The sequence below is a fragment of the Hyla sarda genome, chromosome 3 (assembly GCF_029499605.1).
Source record: "Hyla sarda isolate aHylSar1 chromosome 3, aHylSar1.hap1, whole genome shotgun sequence".
NCBI lineage: Eukaryota > Metazoa > Chordata > Amphibia > Anura > Hylidae > Hyla > Hyla sarda.
The window spans coordinates 415314541-415333849 of record NC_079191.1 but is presented as its reverse complement, the minus strand read 5'-3'; positions in this window follow the sequence as shown (position 1 = coordinate 415333849).

Sequence of the window (19309 nt, the reverse complement as noted above, 5' to 3'; positions counted from 1 at the left end):
TTTAAAGAATTTATTTGCAAATGATGGTGGAAAATAAGTATTTGGTCAATAACAAAAGTTCAGCTCAATACTTTGTTATATACTCTTTGTTGGCAATGACAGAGGTCAAACGTTTTCTGTAAGTCTTCACAAGGTTTTCACACACTGTTGCTGGTGTTTTGGCCCATTCCTCCATGCAAATCTTCTCTAGAGCATTGATGTTTTGGGGCTGTCGCTGTCAGAACCTATAGGGTTAAAAGGTTCTGACAGGTTCCATATAAGTCTTCTCCCATTCTTTGCATGCTAAAGTAACAATTGTCTCTATAAGATAAAAAAAAGGCAGAGCTTCCCATGGGACAGTATATCTAATAACGCAGGAGATGCACAGACAGGTTTTGAGTGTAAGTGCTCACCTGGGTTAGTTGTGAAGAATTCACAACTACTTGAAGCGTATAGGTGGATAGTGGTGCTGTTATTCCGGTGTCAGCGTGGATCGGACTCCAGCCGATGGATATGGTAGAAGGGAAAACAGGAAAAAGCCGGGTATAAAGCGCAAACCACTCCAGACGTCTCTTCAAAGGTAATATAACTTTATTACAGCCACATACAACGCGTTTCGAGGCACATGCCTTTTCTTCAGGTAACAGGCTACCTTGTTACCTGAAGAAGAGGCATGTGCCTCGAAACGCGTTGTATGTGGCTGTAATAAAGTTATATTACCTTTGAAGAGACGTCTGGAGTGGTTTGCGCTTTATACCCGGCTTTTTCCTGTTTTTCCTTCTACCTTTGCATGCTAAAGAGCTCAGTTTGTACTTGTGGTGTCCCGGTACCGGATTGCATCCGTAACCTTGTGGTGAGGTGCCCAAAGTCAGAGTCCCTAGGTACCAGTGGGATCCTCATCTATAGTTAGCCCCTAGTCACCCCTTTAATAGTTAAAATTATTCAAATTCTAAGTGTATATATGTATATAAAGTGTACTTACTTTGTTGTAGTGTCGCAGGACCTGCGGGTCACGTGATGCGTTCCAAAACTCTATGGTTTATGGTTCAAGGACCTTTGGATCAAGTCAGGTGATCGCCCACCATGCATTGTAATGGTGAGTGACAGCTAACATGGACCAATCCAAAATGGCCCTGCCCCTGCACATATAAGGGAGCGACGGCCATTAATCGCGCTCTTTTCGCTCTTGTTCCTGCGCTGTCAAGCAAGCAGCATCTGCGCAGCTGTCATCAGCAGTGACTAGGCCCAAGCCTTGCGGCAACAGCCATCTTACAAAACTGTGAGTTACCTCAATCCCTCTTAAGTCTGCAAGATCACCGGACCTAAACAGACCCCTAAATGCGTATGGACCTCTACATCAATCCTAATTCTACTAGTCCTTTGGATAAGTTAATGGTCCACGGCATCTGTCAATCACTGCCGTACTACATAGAGACTGTATTGCTAAGACTGTTGCTGTTAATTGGATGTACCGCAAGTACCTCAGTAAAGTTTATACAAGTTCAAGTTCATCTCTATTGTGGACCTTCATTCATTTAAACACGTACCTATCGTTTCTGGGAAGGGTGGCGATAGGCCGAAGATTTACCTCAGCGTATTAACCCTCACCCTGGCGTCACGAGTGACGGATTAAATTAACCCCTCATATACCGAAGCAACACCCCAGCTACACTACACCCCCAAGGCCCTACCACAAAGCCTTTTTGGCATCGCACGAACAGGATTCAGGTGTGTGCCTACTACTGTTGCCACTAGTGAAAGTGTACTCCCCCCCAAGTAACGAACTTTATTCATGTGCTGTGAACCGTGTTGTTGTGTATGGGAGCGGTGTTTGTGGTGCACCATACAAGGGGGCCACGAGAAAAGTAAGGGGGAGGCGAAAATTTATCTGCAACTAAGATGTGTAAACTGCGCAATGAGTTCATGCTGCGATCCTCTGGTCCGGTCAGCACAGGCGGAGCTGAACTGCTGCCGGAAAAGGGCCCGAAGAAGGCCAGCATTGCGCCACGCCCCGCCCCTGGGCGTGGTTGCCAAGTCACTGTATCACAGCCGAAAGGGAACTTGGAGATACAGGAGTCGTCTCTGGAGGGACCGGAAGTCGGGGCTGCACCGATGACGTCCTTCCTGCCGGCTGCCATTTTGGGGAAGCCCACTATAAAAGACACCACGCACAGCGACCTCTTCAGTCTGCACAGGGAGCCGGAGAGTACAGACATGGCGGAGAGCAACATTCCAAGTGGTGAAGATGGCAAAATGGCGCCGGAACAGCGGCCCCGATCAAGCTTGCCAAGTGCACGACCGTGCTCACCAAAATTGCCGCAATGGGTGATTGCAGATGAGCCGGAGCTGATCGAATACATGCACAAGGTACTTCAGCCAATACCTGGGAAGCCACTCCCACAAATCCCAACTGCACAAAGGGAAAGGGCCCGTCAAGAAGCCGAGCTGGCCGAATTGATGGAAAAGTTAAAGGCCCGACACAGAGAATTGTATGCCCCTAAACATGTGCATTTGCCTCATGAAGTGCGGCATCAAGAAAATACCAAAGAAATGGAGGCATTGTACATACGCAGATGGGATCACCCCCGAGAAGGGGAGGAGCCATTGGAAAGAAGAAGAGCAACTGTGGCCAAGTACGACAAGGTCAGAGGTTATGGGACACTTCTTGACTGCCACACTAGGTAGACCATCCTCGTAAACCGGCGAGCAGTACAAAAGCCATATCTACACAAGAAGTTCTACTCTCTGGAGGTGGGTGAAATTGTGGAGTACACCCCCGTCCAGAGCCTTCGAGGGGAATGGGCTGCTGCGGTCACAAGACACACTGCCCCAACACAGCTTCCTTTCAAGTATTTCCCGTCAACTGATTGGGAGTCCGTCTCCTTCAACTTGAGGCTGAAATGGTCCGCTCCTAAAGCCTCCATCAACGTACCCAAGGAGGAGGAGCCTCAACAGCAAAGATCATCTTCTGTGTCCCGCCAAGAGCCAGTCCTGCACAGGATCAGGAAAGTAGGCCAAAGTTGCGGCCACCAAAATCAGTACCTAGACCCTCTCGGAGCAGTGAGAGTTTGTCTGTCCCCAAGGTACCAACGTATGTACCTAGGCCCTCTCGGAGCCATGAGAGTTCGCCTGTTCCTGAGGTACCGACGAAAGGGTCATGTGTCCATCCTAGTTTGGAGATGGTGCTCAAGCCCTGTTGTTTCTCTTGCTAACCACTTTTGTTTTACAGCAACCAAGTTCAAGAGACTCCTAGCCAGTAGGAGATTCATAAGGACTGTACCCGGCTGATTTGTGGTATGGCCGTGTTTCCTTTCCCTTCCCATGAACTCTTAGTGTAGGTGGACTGCTGATCCTTACATGCCAATTTGTATATTTTCTATGGACTCTTAGTGTAGGTGGACTGCTGATCCTTACACGTCTGTTTTATGTATACACCAGCAGCTTCATAAGAACTCTTATGCTAAATGTTGCACTTGTGATCCCTGGTGGGACTCTGGGGGGAGTGAGTGAACTGGATGATTGGGTGCAGTCATTCCTCTGACGGCATGCGGTGGGCGCATTGCTCAGGAAGAGCGCCGGGAATTGCACGTCACAGTGACGTTGTGGGAAATTGGCGCAGGATGCCGGGAACATTGACGTGGTGACTCCGGTACAACAGTAAGCAGACACAGTATTGAGAAGTGTCTGAGTGACCAGGATAAACCAGAAGGTTGTGAGAAAGCTGAACAGGAGAGAGTCTGAGGACTAGGGTTCGGTTCCAACTAGGAAAGATGGGTGCACAGCCGTTCAAACCTCAGAAGGCACCCTAGCATGCGACCTGGTGACGGAAAGGGAGGGGGGTGAATGTAGAGAGCAGAGTAAGTTAATGAAGGTATGCGGGTTACCGTATACTGTGGGAGGGAGATGACAGGCTGAGGGATGGCGGAAAGCCTTACGGGACAAAAATGGAGTCCTTGAAGATAATAATTTGCTGAAAGCAGCAGAGGCTTGGTATAGTGTTGCCAGAGCCATACACAAAGAGAAGTGGATAGAACAAGAAGTGTAGGTAGGGAATCAAATTGTATATGTGTATCATGAGAATTGTCATGATATGCCCCCATTAACCCCCGGGCTGCCACCGCCCTATAATGGTGGATCGCCGTACTGGGTGTGTCCTGTCTGTGGCATCCAGAATCCCCAGTGGCGTGATACCTGTTATAATTGTAACACTCATCATAAACCCCACCAATCTGAGTCCACCGAGTACTCCCTACTCCACCCCGTCCTCCCTGCCACGCCTGTATCAAACCCCTCACCTTCTTCCCCGAGATGTCAGTTCTCGTACAGCCTCTTTCCGGTGGCGGCTACTCCTGAGCCTCCACCTTTAGCCCTTTCCAGTCCCGCCGCTTCCGGTGGCAGCCATATTGGTACACCTGGAACTAGTCCTGGGCCTACACCTTTGGCCCTTCCTGGTCCTGCCTCTTCCGGCTCATCCCATGTTGGCCATCTTGGTACACCTACTGCACCCAACCCGAAAGGCCCTGAAGCCCCCACTCCTCTGTACCCGGTTCTTGGGACCGATTGCACATTTTATGTACGACCCACCGGAGGTGCCCCCTCCATGCCTGCCCCTCTTATGCTTGTCCAAGTCGGTAATGCCACTTTCACCACGGCTCTGCCGGTGGGAGGGGTCCAGGTCCTGCCCTCCAACACTTCAGGCTTAACAGCAGCTGCCCAAGCCCCTAGCAGTCATGCTAACACTGGGGCCCCTAGTGAACACTCCTACCAAGAACCACCTGCCACAGTGGAGGGAAGTAGCCAGGGTACGGAAGACCTAATGGTCACCTGGAACACAACACCTCCAGCCCAGACCACCGAAGCCCCAACTCACCTGGGCCCTCCCCCTCTTGTCCCAATACCACCGGCCATTCCAAATACTTGGTCCCCATCCAACCCCTTTAATTCCACAATTAAACCTGGACAACCACCACAGCCACTAGTGCACCACCCAGGCCAACTAGACCCCAACAGAGGAAGGGACCCAAAACTTTTCCGGACCCCAGCCTTTTGCATCCCCTGCCTACGGACACAACTTTTTTGGGCCTCCACCTGATGCCCCCATCGATCTAACCTTCAGCCCCACTCAGGCCTCCACCCTGATGGCCAGCCTGCCGGATTGCCAGAAGCAACCGATGCAGTTCTACTGCCGGATGGTGCAAATCCAGAAGATGTTTTCAGCCACATGGAGAGACCTGAAGGGACTCACAGAATTGAAGGCCATAGATACATATTGGCCCATAATGGAGAAACATCTACAGTGACCATTCATGGGAATCTGGTGTGGAATTCTGCGAACAACCTCAAGCATGGGCCCAGGACCAGCTAGCCAATCAGGCCACCACCATTCAGGACATAACACAAGACAAAGTAGAATCTGTGGAGAAGTATCACCTGCGCTTGATCAAAGCCTTCCAGGATCTTGGATTCTTAATCTTGATCAAGTCACACATGCAGATGCTATCCTTAGCATTTCTAATGGGACTAAGGGAACCCATGAAGAAGGGGCTAATACAGACATTGCCTATGGAAACCCTCCTCCTAGTGGCGAAGGGAATTAAATCCCAGCCTCAAGGGACCCCAAAGAACACTCCTCCCCCCATGATGACTGTGCCTCCAACCTATTGACAAATAGGCGACACCTGGACCTGCTTCAATTGTGACCAGCTGGGCCACTTCAAAAGAGAATGCAGAGCACCCAGGTGAGTTGGCCCACAGTGGAACCAACAACGGCCCTGGATGAATCAACCAATGGGGCAACAATATTCCAATCAGCAATGGAGACAGCCTGATAAACCTCCTCCCATTGACCCCTACTATGGCAGAGACTCAATGATGGCAGCACCTCCAAGGCCTATCCAGGAACACCTAGACCTCCTACGCTAGGAAATTGGCAAGCCTGTGTCACCTTTGCCCTCCCTGCTGCGGCTGGGTAGCTCTGTGTGTCCGCTCATAGCGGTGGATTTCCCACTCCCCATTAGTGATGAGTGGCAGGTGCCATATTCGAATTCGCGATATTTGGAGAATATATTGAGGATTATTCATCCTATGTTCGCAAAATTTGCATATTCGCTATGTTCAATCAGAACGCTCATATTGTAATTAGCTACAAGGACAGTGAGTGCAAGCTACTATTCCTATCTACATTATATATATCTATACATATAGTTACTCGTATCCTTTATTTTAAGTTTTCCAAATGTCTGTGAAAATTGTGCAAAGTTGAAAACCAAAGAGAATAGTACAAAATGAAATGTATATATTATTATAAATTAATTAATAAATTAATAAATGAACACAAAAATAGAATTTGTTTTTACTCAGAAACGTGTGTATTGGATTACTGAGGTGTCTGCCCTGACAAAGTGTGGACATGCTAAAAAATGGTGAGAATCCAGTTCTAGGTTTCCATGGAGAGGCTTATGTTTCATTTCCATGGTGACAAGACTCATTGTCCGCGGCCTGGGTAACACTAGACAGATCATCTACAGATCATCTCGGAGACAAGATCACCAGCACAAATGGCTGACAAAGCAGAAAATCTGCAGGAAATCTATGAGAAGAGAGAGAGCTGGTGTATGGTGGAGAGGCACCCCACCCAGTACTGGTGCAGGCGGGAAATGAGGCACTTCTCCCAACACTTGAAAAGTGTCCTCAATGAGAGACCGCAACCAACCATGGAGTCTAGAAGCACATGGACCCAAATAACGCCAAAACATAGGGAGAAAAGGCACTTCCCCGATGCAGGTAAGTCGTAGTGTCAGGGGTGTATATATCAAAGTGTCAGACCATGCAGCTGCTATAAGGGCATTGGAGAAAGTGGGCCCCATCTTGGTTGCCCCCCCCAAAATGCTCTTACCTGGGAGAATGGTTTAGGTGTTGCACCTCTGGTCCTCACATGCTGTATCTTCCTTCCTGTGACAGGTAGAAAAATGTCCATCAGTCCTCTCTCTCATCTATCTATCTCATATCTATCTATCTCTCTCATCTCTCTATCTCATTATCTATCTATCTATCTCATATCTATCTATCTATCTCATATCTATCTATCTCATATCTATCTATCTATCTATCTATCTATCTCATATCTATCTATCTATCTCATATCTATTTATCTATTTATCTATCTATCTATCTCATATCTATCTATCTATCTCATATCTATCAATCTATCTCATATCTATCTATCTCTTATCTATCTATCTATCTATCTATCTATCTATCTATCTCATATCTATCTATCTAGCTCATATCTATCTCATATCTATCTATCTCATATCTATCTATCTATCTTTCTATCTCATATCTAGCTCATATCTATCTATCTAGCTCATATCTATTTAGCTCATATCTATCTCATATCTATCTATCTATTTATCTATCTATCTCATATCTATCTATCTAATACCTATCTATCTCATATCTATCTATTTCATATCTATCTATCTATTTATCTATCTCATATCTATCTATCTATCTCATATCTATCTATCTCATATCTATCTATCTATCTCATATCTATCTATCTATCTATCTCATATCTATCAATCTATCTAATATCTATCCATCTCTTATCTATCTATCTATCATATCTATCTATCTCATATCTATCTAGCTCATATCTATCTATCTATCTTTCTATCTCATATCTATCTCATATCTATCTATCTAGCTCATATCTATCTCATATCTATCTATTTATCTATCTCATATCTATCTATTTCATATCTATCTCATATCTATCTATCTATTTATCTATCTCATATCTATCTATCTCATATCTATCTATCTCATATCTATCTATCTATCTCATATCTATCTATCTATCTATCTCATATCTATCTATCTCATATCTATCTCATATCTATCTATCTATCTATCTATCTATCTATCTATCTATCTATCTATCTATCTATCTATCTCATATCTATCTATCTCATATCTATCTATCTATCTCATATCTATCTATCTATCTCATATCTATCTATCTATCTCATATCTATCTATCTATCTCATATCTATCTATCTCATATCTATCTCTCTATCTCATAATTCATATCTATCTATCTCATATCTATCTATCTAGTTCAGAAGAGGAGCAGCACATTCAGGGTAAAGCAAGATGCACGGTGCAGGCTCATCCAAGGATCAGCGTCAGTCTGTGTGGCTTTTATTCACCAAAATGTTTACAGACCAACAATGGTCATGTGATAGCGCCGAAACATCACTGTAAACATTTTGAAGGATAAAAGCCACGCACTTGAATACTATCCGTGACTGCTGCGGCATTTTCTGCTGTGGATATCTATCTATACCAGTGTTTCCCAACCAGGGTGCCTCCAGCTGTTGCAAAACTACAACTCTCAGCATGCCCGGACAGCCGAAGGCTGTCCGGGCATGTTGGGAGTTGTAGTTTTGCAACAGCTGGAGGCACCCTAGTTGGGAAACACTGATCTATACATTAATGGAGCGCCAGACATACCCCAGTACACCGCTCGTGTATCTCTGGCTCTCACCTAGACAATACACGAAAAGACGAGGCCCCATTCTGGAGATTGTGGGGGGTCCCAGAAGTCATACATCCGCGATCACACACTTATTGCCTATTCAGTGGATAGGTAAGTACTGAAGTACCCATTTCAAATCCTCCCCCACCTGGAAATTTTTCTGCTGTCACCCATAAACAAAACAGTACTGCACTATACTGTAGGGGGCGCTACTAGACAGCAAATCAGTGCATGATCTTCAATAATACAGGGAATTTACCAATAAAATGCCCTCTCTGATTGGTCGGATATTTCAGCCATTCACACGATCTATGGATCTGGACTCTTCCTGACGATGATTGTTAAGTATGGTTGGAAAAGAAAAGACCATTGTATGTTGTAAATAATGGAACCTGAAGCCATTAAAGGGGTACTCCACTGGGAAAAAAAACAAAAAACATTTTAATCAACAGGTGCCAGAAAGTTAAACATATTTGTAAATCACTTCAATTAAAAAAATCTTAATCCTTCCAGTACTTCTCAGCTGCTGTATACTACAGAGGAAGTTCTTTTCTTTTTGAATTTCTTTTCAGTCTGACCACAGCGCTCTCTGCTGACCCCTCTGTCCATTTCCGGAACTGTCCAGAGCAGGAGAAAATCCCCCATAGCAAACCTATCCTGCTCCGGACAGTTCCTGAAATGGACAGAGGTGTCAGCAGAGAGCACTTGTGGTCAGGCAGAAAGGAAATTCAAAAATAAAAGTATACAATGGCTGATAAGTACTGGAAGGATTAAGATTTTTTTTAATAGAAGTGATTTACATCTCTGTTTAACTTTCTGGCACCAGTTGATTTAAAAAAAATGATAATAATAATAATGTTTTCCAGTGGAGTACCCCTTTAATAGTTGAGTGAGCACTGTATATGTATGTGAATTAGAGATGAGAGAACTTACAGTAAATTCGATTCGTCACGAACTTCTCGGCTCGGCAGTTGATGACTTATCCTGCATAAATTAGTTCAGCTTTCCGGTGCTCCGGTGGGCTGGAAAAGGTGGATACAGTCCTAGGAAAGAGTCTCCTAGGACTGTATCCACCTTTTCCAGCCCATGGGAGCACCGGAAAGCTGAACTAATTTATGCAGGAAAAGTCATCAACTGCCGAGCCGAGAAGTACGTGACGAATCGAATTTACTGTAAGTTCGCTCATCTCTAATGTGAATACTTATGCAAGGCACTGTACATTACATACGATGCACAATAATTGATATATATGTATTTTTCAGGGACTGGACATTTGGTGTAAGACATATAAGCTTCTTACCGAACTATAAGCAATGACTACGGCCAACAGCGACTTCCAGAATGTATAGAATTACGTACAGATATTATTACTTGATCTTCCACCTTCTGCGCATCAGTGACTCCCAAAATAAATGTCATCTAATACCTACGTTTGCTTTTCGTCATTCCTTCACATGACATATTATGATCTGTACAATCTTTATTCAGTTCAGATTTTCCATAGCTTCATCTGTGCGGCTGCAGCAGGGGGATGTTGAAGCGATTATACAGGGAAAAGCTTTTTTTTTAAATTTATTTATTTATTTATTTTTTTAAATATATCAATTGGCTTCAGAAAGTTTAACAGATTTGTAAATTACTTCTATTAAAAAAATCTTAATCCTTTCAGTACTTATGAGCTGCTGAAGTTGAGTCGTTCTTTTCAGTCTTAAGCGCTCTCTGATGACACCTGTCTCCGGAACTGTCCAGAGTAGAAGCAAATCCCCATAGCAAACCTCTTCTACTCTGTGCAGTTCCCGAGACAAGCAGAGATGTCAGCAGAGAGCACTGTTGCCAGACAGAAAACAACAACTCAACTTCAGCAGCTGATAATTATTGGAAGGATTAAGATTTTTTTAATAGAAGTAATTTACAAATCTGTTTAACTTTCTGGCACCAGTTGATTTAAAAAAAATAAGTTTTCCACCGGAGTACCGCTTTAAAGGGAATGTGTCATCTGGAAATTAACTATTGTTCAAATCAAGAGGACTAGCACTCCTCTGTGCTCACTCCTGTCCTATCAGACTGCAGCAGTGAGGAGGGGGTTACAGAGCAGCCTGCAGTGATTGGATGATGAGACCCAGCACTCAGGGAGGAAGATGAGTCATGCAGAGTGAGGACACGCCTCCTCCAAAGCACAGGGTGACAAAGCAAGTGAGCAACAGATAGAAGGTATTTGTAAGAGAAATATAGGAGCTACATGATCACAATTAGGTTCTGAGTGATATATATAACTCTTTATTATGTAGGATATGACAGGCACTCCTTAACTCCCACTCTTTAACCCAGACTGCAACTGTTAACCATATTTTTAAAGAAGTTTTGGTGATTTCTTCAATTTGTTATTTTACTATAACATGATACTGAAATCTTGCAGTTGCTATTCTTTTCAATTGACTTTTATTGAAAGTTTAACATATTTACTCAGTACAAACATTTCAAGAACAAATTGCCAAGGATAACAGCAATTCTTTAGGAAACAACAAAGGATATACATAGTTAAGTATACTGATTACTAGGCCCAAAACTAAGCGGAGACTTCCTGTTCTGTACGGATTACTTTCCAACAGTCTCCTCCTTATCATTACTGACAGGAGTACAGTGACACCAGTGTATAGATAATTGAGGTACACACAACAGCTGTTGCTCACAGATCAGCCTCTCCTTCCTTTAAAGGTCACAAAGCATGCCTAGACACCTTTATTTATGTCAATGAAACAGCTCCTGTCTGTTGTTGCCAATGTCCATGGGGCTTGCTGTAAAGTATATCTCTAAATGCTGTGAAAAACAGAGAATGCAAGATGGCTGTGCCCATAATGATGTCTAAGAAATTAAAATCGGTAACAAAAACAAAAAAATCTTGGTGATAGATTCCCTGTAGTGAATCTGCCATCAATTTCATGCTGCCTGAACCATAAGTCACTGGAGCTGTGGCAAGTAGCTTCTCCCTGTCCCACTAGCCTTGATCCAGAGGCGGCTCTTCCATTAGGCCATATAGGCAGCCGCCTAATGCCTCACGCTGGTGGGGGCCTTGCTCTGGCCCCCACCACCGTAAGGACACCACAATGTCCCCTATGTCGAGCAGGGCCAGACTGGCCATCGGGCATTTGCCTGGTGGGCCGGGCCGTCCGCATGGCCGCCCATCTGCCCGGAGCCTCTACAATAGCAGTCCCGACAGAGAACAAAAGCAGCCCCAAAACCCAGTTACCATCCCCTGCCCCGCGCAAGGCCCTCTTTTCAGATTATGCTGAAGGGGGACTCACTCCTTCTGGCCGGCCTCCGAACCCTGAGTGATGCACTTAAATAAGCCCTGGGCATGGACTGAGGGGTCTGGGGTGATAGGGGACTGAGGGGTCCAGGGGTGGGGTGATAGGGGACTGAGGGGTCCAGGGGTGGGGTGATAGGGGACTGAGGGGTCCGGGGGTGGGGTGATAGGGGACTGAGGGGTCTGGGGGTGGGGTGATAGTGGACTGAGGGGTTCGGGGGTGGGGTGATAGGGGACTGAGGGGTCCAGGGGTGGGGTGATAGGGGACTGAGGGGTCTGGGGTGGGGTGATAGGGGACTGAGGGGTCCAGGGGTGGGGTGATAGGGGACTGAGGGGTCTGGGGTGGGGTGATAGGGGACTGAGGGGTCCAGGGGTGGGGTGATAGGGGACTGAGGTGTCCGGGGATGGGGTGATAGGGGACTGAGGGGTCCGGGGGTGGGGTGATAGGGGAATGAGGGGTCTGGGGGGGTTATAGGGGACTGAGGGGTCTGGGGGGTGATAGGGAACTGAGGGGTCTGGGGTGGGGTGATAGGGGACTGAGGGGTCTGGGGTGGGGTGATAGGGGACTGAGGGGTCCAGGGGTGGGGTGATAGGGGACTGAGGGGTCTGGGGTGGGGTGATAGGGGACTGAGGGGTCCAGGGGTGGGGTGATAGGGGACTGAGGTGTCCGGGGATGGGGTGATAGGGGACTGAGGGGTCCGGGGGTGGGGTGATAGGGGAATGAGGGGTCTGGGGGGGTTATAGGGGACTGAGGGGTCTGGGGGGTGATAGGGAACTGAGGGGTCTGGGGGGGTAGGGGACTGAGGGGTCTGGGGGGGTAGGGGACTGAGGGGTCAGGAAGTGTAGGTGACTGAGATGTTTGGGAGGGCACACAAGTTGCAGGGGTGTGGAAAAAAAATTGTCCAGGGACTTAAACGGGAGCCCAATCCACTTGTCCTGGAACACAAAATAAGGGAAGGTTTCGTTTTTTTCCTCCTCCCCTTCTAATATCCATAATGCTGTCCGTTTTCCACCTATATTTTGCACCACCAACTGTACTTTGTAATCATGTTATTCATTTTACCACCAAATATACAGCAAAATTTAAAAATTAATACATGTAGGGAAGAAGTTGAAAAAAAAAAATGTGCAACTTTTGGAAGCTTCCATTTCTACGCAGTGGACTTTTCGGTACAAATGACACCTTATCTTTATTCTGTAGGTCCATACGATTACGATTCCCAACTTATATAGGTTTTATTTTATTTTACTACTTATAAAACCTACTTATATAAAAATGATAACTTTTTTGTACAATAATTAGTACGCCGAAAATTGTCCTCTTCTGACCCTCATAACTTATTTCTGTATACAGGGATGTATGAGGCTCATTTTTTTGCACAATGGACTTTAGTTTTCATTGATATAATTTTTGTTTTGTTTTGATTTTTGATGGCATTTTATTAAGTTTTTTTCTGGTATATGAAGCGACCAAAAATACGCAATTCTTGACTGCCAGCTGAATGTCCGCAGTGTGGAGGAGCCCTTTTTATTATTAGTATTATTTTTAGGGAGGAATGATGTCTGGCAGCATTATAATGATTATTGTCACACAGAGGATGAGGATCTACTGACAAAGTGAGGAGCCAATGATGTCCAAGCGTCAGACAAGTCAGGTGCTTCGGCGTCCAGCGCAGACTCTTCGGTTAATTCCTGCCTGTGCCTTCATGCAGTTTACATTAAAGGGGTGTTCCAGGAAAAAAAAATTTTTTTATACATCAACTGGCTCCAGAAAGTTAAACAGATTTGTAAATTACTTCTATTAAAAAATCTTAATCCTTTCAGTACTTATGACCTTCTGAAGTTAAGGTTGTTCTTTTCTGTCTAAGTCCTCTCTGATGACACCTGTTTCGGGAACCACCCAGTTTAGAAGAGGTTTGCTATGGGGATTTGCTACTAAACTGAGACAGGTGTCATCAGAGAGCACTTAGACAGAAAAGAACAACCTTAACTTCAGAAGCTCATAAGTACTGAAAAGGATTAAGAATTTTTAATAGAAGTAATTTACAAATCTGTTTAACTTTCTGGAGCCAGTTGATATATATATATATATATATTTATATATATAAAAAAAGTTTTTCCCTGAAATACCCCTTAAAGGGCCCAACCAGCTGAAAGGTAAATATCTTGCCCACTGCCCTGCTGCATATATATGTAGCAGGGCATTGGGCAAGATATTTACCTTTCAGCTGAAAAACGTATCCCCTATACCTAGTATCCCCTATACTTTGCATATTCGCATATAGTAAAAAAAAACAAAAAAAAAAAAAAATGAATATTCGTCATTACAAATATATATCACTATATTCTAAATATTCGCAAAATCGCGAAGTGCCGATATTCTCGGTAAAAATTTGCATTCCAAATATTCACGCTCAACACTATTGTTTGGGAATAGGGAGAAATCTGTCAATCAAGCTAGTAAGGTAGGAAGAAGCCACCAGGTATGATGACTCAAGGTTTAGGCAGAATTAAAGGGGTAGTCCAGGAAAAAAAATTCTTTTTTTTTTTTTTTTATATCAACTGGCTCCAGAAAGTTAACCAGATTTGTAAATTACTTCGATTAAAAAATCTTAATCCTTCCAATAATTATCAGCTGCTAAAGTTGAGTTGTTCTTTTCTGGCTGGCAACAGTGCTCTCTGCTGACATCTCTGCTTGTCTCGGGAATTGCAGTAGAAGAGGTTTGCTATGGGGATTTGCTTCTACTCTGGACAGTTCCCGAGACAGGTGTCATCAGAGAGCACTTAGACAGAAAAGGACAACTCAACTTCAGCAGCTGATAATTATTGGAAGGATTAAGATTTTTTAATAGAAGTAATTTACAAATCTGGTTAACTTTCTGGAGCCAGTTGATATATATATATATATATATATATATATATATATATATATATATATATAAAAAAAAAGTTTTTTTCCTGGATAACCCCTTTAAAGTGATGACAGGTTTCCTTTAAGAAACAGTGATGGGATCTGGTATCCAAGAAAGATGTCTGTGGATAGAGAGAGAATGTTCTATGGTGAGATTCATCCTACTGTAATCTCTGCTGCTGGTGGTAGTGTATTTCTAGTGCATTGTTTCCCAACCAGGGTGCCTCCAGCTGTTGCAAAACTGCAACTCCCAGCATGCCCGGACAGCCAAAGGCTGTCCGGGCATGCCGGGAGTTGTAGTTTTGCAACAGCTGGAGGCACCCTGGTTGGGAAACGCCATTCTAGTGAGTAAAGTAGACACAAGCATCATTATTTTAATAAAACACAAGTAAACTTATATTCATACAACCCATTGCAAAAGTATTCAACCCCCTAAAAAGTCAGAGATCAGAACCTGGTTCAGACTGTGTAAAAGCGACAGCTATACTAGATTGCCGCGCCATATATTTACAATATGCAGTAATAATATGTATAGTAAAAATAAATATATGTTTTATGTAGATATATATATCCTATAGTAACATAATTTTACATCTTTGGCTCTCTATGTTGTTCCGCAGTCCCATGACTCGACTTCAGGAGGAATTTCCCCTTTAACCCCTTAAAGACGCAGGGTTTTTCCGTTTTTGCACTTTTGTTTTTTCCTCCTTACTTTACAAAAATCATAACTCTTTCAATTTTCCACCTAAAAATCCATATGATGGCTTATTTTTTGCGACACCAATTCTACTTTGTAATGACGTCAGTCATTTTACCCAAAAATTTACGCGAAATGGGAAAAAAAATGAATTGTGCAACAAAACTGTGCAACAAAAACGCCATTTTGTAAATTTTGGGGGCTTCTGTTAAATTTTTTGGTACATGACACCTTTTTATTCTGTAGGTCCATACGATTAAAATGATCCCCTACTTATATAAGTTTGATTTTGTCGCACTTCTTGGAAAAATCTTAACTACATGCAGGAAAATGTATATGTTTAAAATTGTCTTCTGACCCCTATGACTTTTTAAATTTTTTGCGTACGGGGCGGTATGAGGGCTCATTTTTTTGCGCCGTGATCTGAAGTTTTTATCGGTACCCTTTTTGTATTGATTGGACTTTTTGATCGCTTTTTATGAATCTTTTTCATTATATAAAAAGAGACCAAAAATACGCTATTTTGAACCTTGGAATTTTTTCGCGTGTACGCCATTGACCGTGCGGTTTAATTATCGATATATTTTTATAATTCTGACATTTCCGCACGCCACGATACCACATATGTATATGTTATAGAAAGGTAGCGGACTCAGGGAGTACAGGTACGCCCTGGGTCCTTAAAGGGGTATTCCAGGAAAAAACTTTTTTATATATATCAACTGGCTCCAGAAAGTTAAACAGATTTGTAAATGACTTCTATTAAAAAATATTAATCCTTTCAGTACTTATGAGCTTCTGAAGTTAAGGTTGTTCTTTTCTGTCTAAGTAATCTCTGATGACACGTGTCTCGGGAACCGCCCAGTTTAGAAGCAAATTCCCATAGCAAACCTCTTCTAAACTGGGCGGTTCCCGAGACACGTGTCATCAGAGATTACTTAGACAGAAAAGAACAACCTAAACTTCAGAAGCTCATAAGTACTGAAAGGATTAAGATTTTTTAATAGAAGTAATTTACAAATCTGTTTAACTTACTGGAGCCAGTTGAGATATATATATATATATATATATATATATATATATATATATATATATAAATAAGTTTTTTCCTGGTTAATCCCTTTAAGTGGTTAAAGATCACAACAGCAGGAAGCGGTGGAAAGTTTGCAAGTTGTATTCAGACTAAAATAACATCTCCATAAAAAAGGTTCAGCCATCGCTTCGCTCACTACAGATGTATTTCCATCTGTTTTACTTGGTAAGAATTTGTGCGGCTCCCGCTGTTCATGGTTCGTCCGGAGAGAATGTAATGGTCGTATTAAGAATGAAACGCTGCGGATATTCTCTCCAGGTAAAGGTCATCACAACAAGGACGACAGATGGGAACAATGAGAAGTTTGTTATTACAGGAGACAAAGATACAATCGTTACAAATAAGAGGAAACCAGTACTAGGCCTCATACTAACTTTTTATGAAGGTTTTCCTTCTGGCTTTATAATTATGGAATGTTCCATACAGTCATGGCCGTAAACGCTGGCACCCCTGAAGTTTTTAAAGAAAATGAAGTATTTCTCACAGAAAAGGATTGCAGTAACACAGGTTTTGCTATATACATGTTTATTCCCTTTGTGTGTATTGGAACTAAACCAAAAAAAGGAGGAAAAAAAGCAAATTGGACATAATGTCACCAAACTCCAAAAATGGGCTGGAGAAAATTGTTGGCACTCTTAACTTAATATTTGGTTGCACACCCTTTGGAAAAAATAACTGAAATCAGTCGCTTCCTATAACCATCAATAAGCTTCTTACACCTCTCAGCCGGAATGTTGGACCACTCTTCCTTTACAAAACTTCTCCAGTCTCTCTTATTGGAAGGCGCCTTTTCCCAACAGCAATTTTAAGATGTCTCCACAGGTGTTCAATGGGATTTAGATCTGGACTCATTGCTGCCACTTCAGAATTCTCCAGCACTTTGTTGCCATCCATTTCTGGGGACTTTTTGATGTATGTTTGGGGTCATTATCCTGCTGGAAGACCCAAGATCTCGGACGCAAACCCAGCTTTCTGACACTGGGCTGTACAGTGCCACCGAAAATCCATTGGTAATCCTCAGATTTCATGATGCCTTGTACACATTCAAGGCCCCCAGTGCCAGAGGCAGCAAAACAACCACAAAACATCATTGACCTCCACCATATTTCACTGTAGGTACTGTGTTCTTTTCTTTGTAGGCCTCAGTAGAATGATGTGCTTTACCAAAAAGCTCTATCTTGGTCTCATCTGTCCACAAGACATTTTCCCAGAAGGATTTTGGTTACTCAAGTTCATTTTGGCAAAATGTAGTCTTGCATTTTATGTCTCTGTGTCAGCAGTGGGGTCCTCCTGGGTCTCCTCCATAGCATTTCATTTCATTTAAATGTAGACGGATAGTTCGTGCTGACATTGATGCTCCCTGAGCCTGCAGGACAGCTTGAAAATCTTTGGAACTTGTTTGGGGCTGCTTATCCACCATCCGGACTATCCTGCGTTGACACCTTTCATCAATTTTTCTCTTCCGTCCACGCCCAGGGAGATTAGCTACAGTGCTATGGGTTGCAAACTTCTTGATAATGTTGCGCACTGTGGACAAAGGCAAATCTAGATCTCTGGAGATGGACTTGTAACCTTGAGATTGTTGAAATTTTCCCCAATTTTGGTTCTCAAGTCCTCAGACAGTTCTCTTCTCCTCTTTCTGTTGTCCATGCTTAGTGTGGCACACACAGACACACAATGCAAAGACTAAGTGAACTTCTCTCCTTTTTATCTGCTTTGAGGTGTGATTTTTATGTTGCCCACACCTGTTACTTGCCCCAGGTGAGTATAAAGGAGCATCACATGCTTGAAACAATCTTATTTTTCCAAAATTTTGAAAGGATGCCAATAATTTTGTCCAGCCCATTTTTGGAGTTTGGTGACATTATGTCCAATTAGCTTTTTTTTCCTCCTTTTTTGGTTTAGTTCCAATACACAAAGGGAATACACATGTGTTACTGCAATAACTTCATTTTCTTGAAAAATTTCAGGGGTGCCAACATTTACGGCCATGACTGTATAATACTATGTCCCCTAGAAGCAATTCTTTCAGTGAAGAATAAGTCTCAAGGAACCATATGGGGTCGTAAAGGGGTACGTTAATCCTTCCTGTACTTATCAGCTGCTATATACTATAGGGGAAGTTCTTTTCTTTTTGAATTTTTTTTCTGTCTGACCACAGTGCTCTCTGCTGACACTTCTGTCCATGTCAGGAACTGTCCAGTGCGGGGTAGGTTTGCTATGGAGATTTGCTCCCACTCTGGACAGTTCCTGACATGGACAGAGGTGTCAGCAGAGAGCACTGTGGTCAGACAGAAAAGTAATTCAAAAAGAAAAGAACTTCCTGTGGCGCATACAGCAGCTGATAAGTACTGGAAGGATTAAGATTTTTTAATAGAAGTAATTTACAAATCTGTTTAACTTTCTGGCACCAGTTGATTTAAAAAAAAAAGTTTTCCAGTTGAGTACCCCTTTAAGTACCAGAGTTTTTTTTAATGGGCTGCAATATCAGCCACAACCACTACAAAATGTATAGCACTCAGGGACATGCATAGACATTTTGGGGGGCAGGGGCACTTCTTGTAATTATTTATATAAATGCCCACATAATGATGCCAGACTGCCTAGGGCACTTATAGGAAGAACATGAAAAGGGCAGGGGCTTAAAGGGGTACTCCGCCCCTGGCATCTTATCCCCTATCCAAAGGATAGGGGATAAGATGTCAGATCGCCGGGGTCTCGCTGCTGGGGACCCCGGGGATCGCTGCTGCAGCACCCCGCTATCATTACTGCGCAGAGCGAG